Genomic DNA, 12,846 nt, shown 5'->3' with positions numbered 1-12,846 from the left:
TTAAAAATATAAGATATATTTGATATGCTATTTGTACGTCGTATAAATTTATGTTACGGATACATATACGATCGACGCATTCGCAATATACATTCACAGTATATCGATGCGGAATTGTTGTAGATTTTATTGAAAAAGTCGCTTTTCTTTTAAAATTTACATTATCCTTCTCAAAAAAACGTTTGAAATATTTAGAATTTAAATAAAAACTTTATAAATTAATTTATAAATCATTAGTATATAAATTTTAATAATTGTCCAAGTACCATGGAAAGAGAGCTAATTAATTTCATAAAATTATAGGAGATTTAATTTATGCTAACAATATGATAATGTGAGAAACATGAGTGGATAAAATTCGCGATTATTTTGGCGGTCGAAAAATCACGGGAATATTTCGCGCGCCGATGATAATTCGCAAACTAGTACTCGGTAATTTGTAATCCTCTCCTGCATTAATCACTAACATACTAATTGCATGACCAAGCCAATTAGGATTTTAAACGAAGGAAAACCTGGGATTCATTTTTTTCTACTTTTATCTTTCCCGTGCCTATCCGCGTAATGTTTATCATATATCTTTTTCACTACTCAGAGTTAATCTTTCAATATTTGAAAAAAAAATAAAGGAAAGAGAGGGAAAATATTATTATTATTATTATTTTAGATTAAAAATTTTTTGTAGTTTGTTCGATTAAAACAATTTTACATAAAAATTTTGTAGATTTCTTGAGATTTTTTATTAAAATCTAACAAAATAAGTTTTATGTATGCGTGTATCGCGTAAGAAAAGTTTTATATAATATTTGTTAGTAGCTTAACAAAGTTTATAGAAGAGCAATCTGTCCGTATTAAAAGATTTCGCTCTATTGGTGATAGGAAAATTCTACACTTGCCATTAAAGGAATGAAATGCGAGAAAGAAACTCCTCATGATGGGTGTCTAAATCCTCGTCGGGCATTAGTGTCTTCCGTCGTCTTTCTTTTTCCGGTCTAATCCTAATGGTGCCAGCAGCTTGCTCAACGCGATCACGTTTGTTGGATCCTCTTTGCCGGAAGAGAGGTTTATAAATTTTCCCAGTCCTCTTCGCGATCACACATCTCTGCTTTTCTCGGCCAACCCTCTCGTTTCAATTTCATCCCCATATTGTTGCAACCGAAATCGAAAGCATATAAGCGAAATATAATTTAGGATTGTATATATATATCCATTTTTAATATCAAGATAAAACATTTTAACGCGACAAAAAATACATTAAAATGATGAAATATTTGTTTAGAATCTCATTTAATTATTAACTATATAATTATATTAGTGAACATTCAGACAATATTTTTCTTTCACAACTCAAGAGTTGAGTGCTTTCTTATGTATTGTATAAGAATTTTTATAAGACGCTACATGACTCCCATGATCGATTGCGTCTCGTTTGAACAAAAGATAGGGGAAAAAAAAAAAAAAAAAAAAAAAAAATTAAATTTAAGCGTGATAATACTTTGCCGTTGGTGGACATTGATATTGGAAAAGAATTTTCTCGCGATACCGTGCAAACTGCGACAACTACGTTGTCGCGCAAACGAGCTTCGAATCATATTTACTCAACGTGAATCGTGTGCGAACGACTTGATTGCATTCAAAAATACACGCATTTGCCAGAATAACATTCCAATGTACGCGAGAAGTGATATCTACGCGCATTTGTCCCGATGTTACGCGATTCGCGTTCCATCCTCGTGTAATCTCCCTCCCCCCTCCCCCCTTATTTTTTTTCAAGTTGAATTTACATTCGGAGAGTTGCAAATGTAAATTACATTTGTAATTAGCAATTACAATCGGCGGTGACACGGTATACAACTATGCTAATTTCCTTAATTTCGTGTACGTTTATAAAGAGAAAGAAATCAGCGCGAGAGACAACGAGTTTTATATACGAGAGTACTCGATTACATATCATTAACATAAGATTAATTTGCTTTAGTTTTGCAATTTCAATTGATATTCACTCTTTTTGTTACGCGTGTCGTCGATTACAATTCGCGTTTCTAGACACGCAGCTTATATAAATAATATTTCCTCAAATGATTTGGGCTAAAATGAACTTCTTCGATGACTTTGAAAAGTGAGTCGTTGAGTCGATTCGTTATTAATTTTTTATCAATTAAAGGCGATTAATATTAATGACATGGTTCTGCGATCGTGAGAATTCCTTCGCGCGTTCAATATTCTCGGCGCATCTCGTGCCACCGCCAGTATCGAGAATGCTGATTATTGCAATTGATGGTAACTGCAGCTTGGGAATCGCAGCGATAACAGTACAGTGACTTGTTTCTTCTGAGATGGAGTCGTACCGGCGTTATCCTTTCCGTGATATAGATACAGAAAGAGCTTCGCGCGCTCCGTCTATTTCGAGTTTACAGGCAATTTTATTTGTTCGAGGAACGAAATCTTTCGTACCTAATTAATAAAAGTAACATAATAAATTTTTAATATGTCGCTCAAAAATATTTAGTATCGCCTAAAAACCATCTAAAACGATTATAAAATTTGTGAAAATATAAATTATAAAAGCTCGAAAACAGACAGTAAGGCAATGCTATTGTCGCGATACAATAATTAAATAAATTGAAAGAAAAATATGGACAAAGTAATAGATATTGCAAATATAATGTATGTTGTCCTGACACGCCTACAAACATTGATCGAATCTCGAATCTTCTGCGAGTAACGGATAAAAATTTGACATGACGTGTATGTAACGTAAAAAATAAATATTAATAAAACAAACAAGCAAATATACGCGTCGTCGCTCTGATATTGTCGAAATGTTGGAACGAGCTCAATTCTGAACAAGTAACAGCTGGTCGACGTCGATTACACGCCGACGGTTGTAACGGGAAAACGATAAAACGCAACCGTTTGTACCGCAATGAAGCGATAGGGAAAGAAACCCGCGGGCGGAAAAATGGCTAAATTAACTAGCCGCGAGCAATTTGTTTTCAATTACGTGGACAGGTGCGTAGTGAGGAGAACGAAGAGCGGGGAATGATTAGGAGGACGATCGAGAGGAAGAGACCGAGTTTGGGATTTTATGGATGCGTGGAGGCTGGCAGACGCGAGCAGCGGACCGAAAGTTTTATTACGATCATCGTCGTTTAATGCTTATAATTGTTTAACTGGAAAGCTAAGACTTGAGTACTATGATTTTTTGTTTAACACGATACTAGTCACGATGAATTTTCGGATACCCTTAAAATAAGGGTAGAGCGAGAATCATCGATCCTCGTGAATTATGCAATTCGGAATTATGCGAGTTTGCATAATTTGGCGTAATCGTCGCAACTTGAACGCGCAAACAAAAAATCAATGACATATTGCGCGCGATGATCGCAATTTCAGTGTTGTACAATATATTTCCGAGGTGCCGCGCGCACCGTCATTATTTCCCTTTGCACGGTAACGACGGATACGTGCGATTAAAGCGATTTAAAGGGATTCAATTGCTTCCATTTCGCACCTGCCGCGCCGCAATGCGGACCAACGTCCTAGATTAGGTATAGCAATATCGTCCGCGTTGGCCGAATAAATTGAAACAACTGTTTTTCCCAACGGCGAGCTAAATGTCGGCCAAATTAAAGAGCGTGTTACAACAAACCGCGCGCTGTAGCACGACGAAGGGAACAACGGTATTTTTACACGCTTTTATCGCCACATTTTTTTTCAGTCGCGTTTTCATTATTCATTGTCGACAGCACGACGATCGCTCGATGGATCTAGGGATCTGCGAAAATTTACAACATTCGGCAAATAATATCAATAAATAAAAAAATTGTGCATGGTGTGTGTATCCCAAAAGATAAATATAATTTATTATATTAAAAAATTATTAGCGATCCAATGTTGATATTATTTATATCAATATAAAAAGATTAAATATTAGCAGTCAAAGATTTTGAATGTATTATTCAAAATTTAAATTTAAATAAAAATATCTTTGTATAATTATTTTATTTAATTTTTAATTGATTATGATTTAAATTTTTTAGCGTTTGAAATTTTATGTACATGTATTTAAAAATTATTTTAACTTGCACAATTACAAAGTTTTAAAATTATATATATATATATAAATTGATACAATTTTTGTCAGACTACGTTAAGATTGATCTTTTAAAGTAAATGTATTGTATGTTATTAACGATCGCAATTTAGCATCGTTCTCTATCGTAGTAGCGAGTGTAAAGTTCGCTATCCATGATCGTTGCCAGGAATCGAAAGAAAAAGCTCATGAATAGACAACAAGACCGACAAGACCGTTATCCGCGCAGTAGCGAAAGCTTTCGTCGCGTCAGACATTCATCTTGTTCTACTTAGGATACTCGCAAAATAAGCGCATCGCGACGGGAATGACACGAGAGGGATTGTCACGCCATGGTTTCCTGGGACAGAATTTCTTGACGTTAAACACTATTCCCATTCATCGTATCTTCGCGAGGACGCATTGGGGATTTACACTTGACAAGCTATAAAAAAGGTGGCGACAAGCGGATCGTGGGAGACGAGAAGATGCGAGCGGAATATTCAGCCGTATTTTTCACGGCGTCGTGACCACGACAACTTTCCATCGGCTCTAACGCGAAAACAAATGTCTTTCTCGTCCGCAATCGTCGCCGTCGCCGCGAAAAAGAAACCTATGAACCCACCGTCGTCGGATGCTTGAAGGGACATACGGGCCTTCTCAAATAGCTTCGCAAAAATTCCGTCAAATTTTTTTCCCTTTTTAAATCTTTCAAATCTTATCTAGAAATTTGTAATCTTCTTTTATGATTCAGAGCTCAGATATTTGTTTCCGATAAATTAACATGTTTAAACGAAAAGAAAGATTTTGTAAGAAAATTTTTAAAATAAAAATTGTAAGAAAAATTCAATTTATAAATATTAATACTTATGCCATACATAGCGCTATTTTCTAGAAATAAAATAAAAATAATATTTTTGATAAATAGAAATCATCTTTTTTTTAATAAGATTTCTAGTGTGTCGAGAGAAATTTAATATTGTTCTTTTAATACAGATACTCTCGACGAGTTTTCTCTATGTTCATTCCATGAAATTCTATGGAAATAATCTTTATTACGAGCCGCGTATTTCCTTCTCTCGTTTCAATTGTATCTCGACATGATTCCATTTGATTCTATGTTGCCATTTGTCTCGATAATATTTTGTCGAATAAAAGTAAGATCTCGAGTTAATAAGCTTGAAATATTTTGCGCTCGGGTAGAAAAAAAAGATTACGTTACAGCAATAAAATTGTACAAAATTTAAATATTTCGGCTTTAAGACACATTGAATCGTTTTATATATTACTATTCTATAATAAGAGATAAATAGAGAGAGAGAGAGAAGAAGAGAATGTATCATATATATTATATCGATTGCGAGACAATGAGATAATTTGTAACTCAGTAACGCGCATTGCATGATGAATGCGCAATTAACTAATTATAAATTGGGATCGCAAGCGATATAATTATTTCGCGTCGAAACCCGTTCTCATAAGCATTGCACGAACGAAATGCGTATTATGAAGCTGTCAGAGATGAATGATAAATAAGAATCCTCGCGATATTCATCGCAAGCCCTCGCGCGTCGATCATAAACGTCGATCGCGAGTGACATTTTTTTTTTAATTTTTTTTTACGTGGATAAGCCGCCTGTCCATGGCACAAGTACATCGATCATATTTTGCAGACAATTAATGACTGGTGCGAAAAAAAAAAGAATGGGTCAAACAAATCCGCCAAAATCGGAGCGCTATTGATATCGATTGCGAAGATGAAGCGTGCTGCCGATCGCAGGCTTCATAATTTCATTGACAATATTTATGTCAGAGTGGACGTCGCGCTCCTTTGACCTCATTTTATTTTTTTAAATCGTTAACCATCATTTATAGATCGACCCTTACAGGTATATGTTATGGAATTTTATATTATCGCGCTTTTTCTTAACTCGGTTTTCAGAGAATTCTCTCTCTTCTGTCTCTTCTCCCTTTCTGCCTTACTTTCATTGTTATATACGTAATGTATTGTATCAAATTATTATTTAATATAAAAATGTATAAAGATTACATATGCCTGAAAATTTAAAATTCTATTCACTTTGTACTTATTAGGGGATCTTTTATTAGTACGATTTTTTTTTTTTTTTTTTTTAATACGATGACAATACTGAGAACATAATATTTTTATTATTTTTTACCTTTATATTATCGCATCGATAATAAGGAACATTAGCAGCTGTATCAAGATTTTTCGCAGAGATCGTACGCGACTTTATTCATCTTGCGGTTCGAAATTACGCGAAATCGCGATGCAACTTTACAGAATTTCCCCTTCTGTTAAATGCTGTCCTTTTTTTTTCTATAGATATCGTTCGGCTTTTACGAGCGTTTGCCGTTTCGAGAGTCTAGACATCGGTTTTACGATGTCGAAATAATGCAACGTGCGCGCCGCTTCATCCGATCTACGTACCCGCGTTCTCGTGGTGCATCTCGAGAGTGCATTTAAAAATCGGTGAAATCGCGAGCGCGCGAGCTCTCTTTTCTTCCTCCTTGCATTCGCTTTTCCGCTGCCATCGCACGCATCGCAGAGAGACCGTGTATTCGTGGAGACATTAAATGGAAATCATGGTTTTACGCGCGAGTCGGCTACGAAGTACACGAGGAGAGACGACGAATCATCCGATATACGCTCATTTTGTGCTTATAAAACCGCAATTGTTTTATAAATATTTAATGACGGCCATGCTTCACCGGTATTCTTTACCGCGGCGTACACTCTCTCACTCTCTCTTTAACTGCCTTTATAAATTTGACATCTATTTTCTCATTCTTCGTCGTTATTTTTCTTTTATTTTTACTTGCTGCATCTCCCGGAGGTAATTCTTCCCTTTTACCGACGCTGCACCCGATACTTTATCATAATATTGTACATTTTATAGATACCATGATATTGGAAAATTGCCTTTAGAGCATTTAACGACAAAGTATATATCCTATAAATTTATGTTTCGTACAGGAAACATGTGACGCGATGCAGATATTAATCACAGAAAGAGAAAACAATTCTTTTTAATTATTTTTTTTAATATTAAAATTTAAAGAAAAAAACTGTTTTAATAAATTATATTTTCAGAGATACATTTGGCTTGATAATATATCTGTACTCACTTGTGACGTGCGTATTTCATTTTCATTACGACATAAAATGATTCTGTTTAAATATCGATCGATCGATGTTATTAATTAATTTATATTTCCCGATATAAATACTACCGCGCTAACGTGTAATTTAATTGGTGCGGGTTAACGGTATCGCTCAGGCACTTTGATGTGTTTTTTTTTTTGCATGCGCTTGTATCTTTATTCATTTATTTTTTTTTTATCCGGTCGGACGAGATCGGGATACGCCGATTGCGAACGTAACAGAATTTCCACGAACGTGGCTATTTGCATACGGATGCGGGCGCGCGGAAATTCCGCGATGCTGCGCGGATATTTTCATATCGGTAATGTTGCATGCGCGCATCGCGGTTCTGCAATATTAAATTCCGTGTTTACTCTGCGTGCGCCCGCTCCTCGCGTTATTCCACATCGTAATGACGGATCATGCTCTGTTTCGCGACCATACGATGGAGGGGAAAATGTTTTCTCTTGCCCTTTTCGACCCATCGTTTCGAGCATATTCGTTCGCGCTTCGTCGGACATTTCATTCGACTTCTTAGACGTTCGTTTATTTATGCATCAGCCTTTTTGCATGCACGTTGCGTATCGCACATGGAATCGTTCTACGCTGGAATATTGTATAAATATTTAAGCTCTTATTCTCTTGTTCTTCTCTCGTCCACATCGTACTTAATCTTTTTCTCTTTGCTATTTTTTACCGATTCACGAAATTCGAATTTGCGCGATCGCGCAAAAGGAATTAAAAAGTATTTTTATAAAAATGTAAAACAATCTTCTCCCCTCGCAATTTCCTCAAATTTCAAACAGTTGTCACAATAGAGGAAAATAAAGATATATATTTTTATTTGTATATTTAGTTATCTGTCAGTTATATTAAATGTTAAGAAAAGAGCTATTTTTAATATTAGAATATTTGCGTATAATTTTTTGTATGTTACTTGCATCAAATATATTGTATATCGCTTTAAAATATTCTCAATATTTAGTTTTCTACTTATTATTCGGTTTACATAAATATGCTATAGAATCTTGTAGATCAGAATTTTTCACATTTCGATTGATTCGATAATCGAGGTCTCCCTCTGTTGTGACCGAGATTGGTCCGAGAAAAATTCTGATCTACAAGATTCTATAGTATATTTATGTAAATCGAATAATAAGTAGAGAATCAAATATCTAAAATATTTTTAAGTAGTATATATTTGATGCAAGTAATATACAAAAATAAATAGTAGTAATATATAAATATATAATATATAAATCCGAGAGAATAATAAGCTGAGATGTATATAAACTTTAGGAGAGTGTACTTTACGCGATTGAAGGTAAAATAAATTTCTCTACGTTTAATTTGATTAATTTTATAATCAATTAACGAGCGCTCTGTTAAATTGAGAAATACTCCAGTCGCGAAACTTTATTTCTCGCAATCTCGAGAGAAATCCTTGTTTCAAATATCAAAATCGCGAACCGGGAAACACACTCTTAACGAAGACGTGAAGGAAAATTCGTTGGAAGACTCCCATTTGCGAAGAGTTATATCGCGAACAATCATTGTACACATTCGACACGCTACGCGAATGGAAAGATTAGATAAAATAGATCGCCTCTTCACCCTCGCTTCCAAGTTGCGACGAATTTTATCGCGAATTTGTATAAGAAATTTCATTATTTCGAAATATCACGAATCGTACATTTTATATTATATTTTTATCACAAATTTTATTATCTCTCGGCGAATTGAAAATGTGGCTTTGCAATCAAGCATTTTTAAGAAGGCGGTAAGAGTGTTAATCGTAGAAGAGAAAAAGATTTTTTTTTTTAATATACCTTTCTGTTGTATTTCCGTGTTTGTTCGGGAAATTAATATGTGTTTGATACAATCAACATGCATGATCCGCAACCCCGTAATTTGCTAATTATTATTTCCGTATTTGGTGTATACTGGAAATTCTAGGAAACATACCAAGTTTAATTCAGAGAGATAGATCAGCATATTTAAAGGGTAAACAAGGTACTAATTTGATCGCGCAAATATCACGCTGCCGCTGCAACATCCTTGAGGTAGAATCAGAACATGATTTGTTTATCATTAATTGGCAATATTATATTAGAGAAGAGAAAAACAATTAATAGCTTTTGAATTGCGATGCAATATTATATCACTGAGAAACGTCGTATTTGCTGTGTTTCATCCCAAATTTTTAAAAATTAACACTCGGATGTGCGTGAATTCATGAATTTAATTTCGCGTTCTAAATTATTTTGACAATTACACATAGAAATATTCGCGACCAGACAGACCGAACTCTCGTTAGACGCGGGGTCGCGGGGATGCACCAGGGACGTCCAGGGTCGCCGCTACCACCATATGTTTTTGCCGACGTTTCGACAGCATATCGCTCGTAAATCTCCGTCGGAGACAGCCGACACGAACAGGACAGATCGGACCCGGTGAAAAGGGTCTCGACGATTGTGATAAATCATCTGGTTTGCCGTGCCTCGGTCAATTACAAAGCCGCGTCGGTAAATAACGAATTACGCGGCTTTCAATTTGTCTGTATTTACGGTATAATGGCCAAATCCGTCTCGAATCTCCCTCGGCCTCGGAAGCTTTGTACGGATGTTCTCGGAATCGATTCGTATGTGTAGATAGTCGCGTCCGGATCGATCGGACTTTATTCCGACTTTCGCATTAGTCTTCATTAATGTCGAGCCGTGCACAGGACATGTCCTGACGAATAAATAAAAAAAACAAAAAAAAAAGAGTACGGAAGCTACGATTGACAGAATGGACGCGGTATTAAATTTCGACTCTACTACGTTGCGATGCGTTCGCATTCTTAATTAGCCTGCTATCTGAATAATTTACTAGGAATATTTATTAGGAATTAGTTTTTTTATAAATACATTATTAAAATCAAAGCTGCAATATGTGAGATACATATAAACTGCGTATTTGTAAATAAAATTTGATAATTATGATTATTGAATATGCAATTTTAAATTATTATAATTTTGAATGAATATTTCGTACTACAATTAAGCAGGCTGATTAAGGTATTTGACTAGAAATGTTTATGAATGTTCTAAATTAAATGTTGAAAATTTTAAAATAATATTACGAATATTAAAATAAACGGTTACATTTGCGTAACACGTAACGAGCCAAATATGATTGTAATTGGTGCGCCAGATGCAGTTACGGAAAATTGGCGATGAGTCTGCACATTTCGCAAACTGAGTCCAGTAATGTTAAAAGGGAAATTTCGGCATCGTATCATGTATTTGTACAAAATTTTCCATCGTCGAAATTCAGATACAATTTCTCTCTTCGCCTAATATCTCTTCGTATAAATATCCCGTAACATAATTAGTCGCAACGCGTTATTTTCCTATGACTTTTCCTTTCGCTTTCCTTTATGAATCATTCTACGGAAGGTCCGCAACGACGTAAATTTATTCTGTCTGCGAGCTACAATGGAACGAAATCAATTTTCAGTGTCTCGAATCTCCTCGACAAATTATCATTTGCCTTCAATTCGAAGAAGACACACACACTGGAGCATCGTATCGATCGTTACCGTTCGTCAACCAATTAATTCGCAGCGATTAGCAACCAAAGAGACACTTGCAAACGCACGAAAACAGCGGGAGGGATGAAGGGTGGGCCTTGAAGAATACGTCGGGCCTGCCAGGGCCTGCCGGAAGAGGCGAACAAGAGGAACCGACTGCCGGGAGGGTCGTCACCCCCCTCTTAAAAAAAGGGGTCGAGGCCTGGCACCAGATCAAAAGCTCGGTCACAATAGGTTGCCTGCAAAGTTCTGGTTCCAGGGGGTCGGAGGCGGAGGAGGAGGAGGGTGGTGGTGTCGAGGGCAGTGACGGGGGAGGTGGCGCAAGTATGTGCTGCGTCCTTCAGGGTGCCGAGAGAGTGTTTCCCTCCGCCGGGAACGGGGGGAAACACGGGACGGGAACGGGGAGCGGTAAGGGCGCCGGTGGCACCCCCGTAGGCGCCCAGGATCTACCCCTCGAATCGCTCTGGGCGGCCGGCCTGGACGAGGGGATGGGATTTCCGCAGAGGTGCTCCTACGCGAATCAGCACACTACCCTCGTCGCGACCTTTGCTACGAACCACACATCCCCCGCGAACCCCGATGATCTCTGGAGAGAGAGAAATCTCCCTCATAGGTATATACAGTCGGAAGAAGAAAAAGAAAGATAGTATATAGAAATAAATTTTTATACCTTATATATTGAAAGAATATAAATATATTTATAAATACATATATATAATATCACATATATATATATATATATTTCTAAATAATTGATAATTGATAATTTTTGAAACACTCGATCAATTTTGTGAGTCACTGTATCTGTCAAAAGTCCCTTGTTCCTGTTTCGCGCATGCTATTAATTCTTCATTACCGTTTAGATTTTCAATCTCTCGAGTGTTGCTGACAGAAAATTTTTAAAACTTTCTCGTTCCGAAGAAACTTGGTGAAAGTTTGCACAGTTTAGAAGTTATATATAAGTTTAGAACCAATATATTCGGGATATAGAAATTTATTTTATTTCTTCATTTTTTTTATCGACCTCAAAAGTCGTAACGAATATCTAAGAAAGAACAAAGTTTTACCCTATAGTTTATTTTTCCGAATCTTGTGAAATTAGTCTAGGTTAATATGAAATTCTTAGTTTGCCTTTTTATACCTATTAATTTGTATTTACGATTCAATTAGAAATTCGAATTAAATTCATCAAAAAGATATTTAATTACTAGAAATTTCTCTCGTTATCGGTATATTCTTTCATTCCTTTTTAAAAGAATAATTAAAAACAGTGAGCATATTTTTGTAACCGATCTTGAAGACACAAACATTTTCACTCTCTCTCTCTCTCTCTCTCACTACCCGCCGCTGTATCAATGTATACGGCGATTATAAAAGGACTCGCTCGCACAGAACGCCCACGACCTCCACGGGGATCGGTTCCTCGATCACGGATGAGATATGGACGTCGGCAAACGAGCGTCGCTTCTGCCGTACGTCGACCACTTCGACCGGTATCGGCTCGTCCTTGAATCTACACGAGAACAATCGCTCGCTGGAGTCGCGCGACGGCGACTTTTACTCCACGGATATCGAGGATTCCAAGGACACGACCTATCGAAGATATTATCCGACTACACCGACCACCTCCGGTCTGGGTTCGTCTTCGGACCGGCAATCCGTAGAGACGCAATGCGGTTCCCGGGATCTGCCGGATCATCTCTGGGCGGCCGCGATGGAGGATGGTTTCTCGCGCTTCAACGCCATCAAGTCCTTGCAGACCATCACGCGTCAACCCCGTCCGAATCACGATTGGGTAAAGACCGAAAGGATCTCCAGATTCACCAAGCATCGCACCATCAGCCAGTCGCCGCAGCGCGAACAAGAGATCTGGACGTCTAAGCTGAATGAGAGCCCCGTGGTCTCACGGGGTGGTTACGCCACGCAAAGAAATCCGCACAAGTGTCACCATCAGGCACGCAGAAGCTTCTCCACATCGATCGTCGCGGACCTCGCCATCACGCCGGATGGGTCTCAGCAGAGCCTCGGCAG

The 12,846-nt window shown here is 37.1% G+C and overlaps 1 protein-coding gene and 1 long non-coding RNA gene across 5 annotated transcripts in view; both read left to right on the top strand.

Moving 5' to 3' along the window:
• The window catches only part of LOC138941755 (uncharacterized), a 31,688-nt gene extending 20,600 nt beyond the window's left edge, over nucleotides 1-11,088 (top strand). The window contains exon 3 of the long non-coding RNA XR_011448204.1: nucleotides 10,743-11,088. This is a non-coding gene — a long non-coding RNA (uncharacterized lncRNA). The remainder of the gene's footprint in view (nucleotides 1-10,742) is intronic.
• The window catches only part of LOC138941749 (uncharacterized), a 197,541-nt gene that overhangs the window by 75,938 nt on the left and 108,757 nt on the right, over nucleotides 1-12,846 (top strand). The gene's annotated exons all lie outside the window — the stretch shown is intronic.

This window comes from Polyergus mexicanus, unplaced genomic scaffold, assembly GCF_030449975.1.
Source record: "Polyergus mexicanus isolate NDT 795.1 unplaced genomic scaffold, iyPolMexi1.0 SCAF_20, whole genome shotgun sequence".
NCBI lineage: Eukaryota > Metazoa > Arthropoda > Insecta > Hymenoptera > Formicidae > Polyergus > Polyergus mexicanus.
This window is presented reverse-complemented; position numbering and strand designations above follow the sequence as displayed.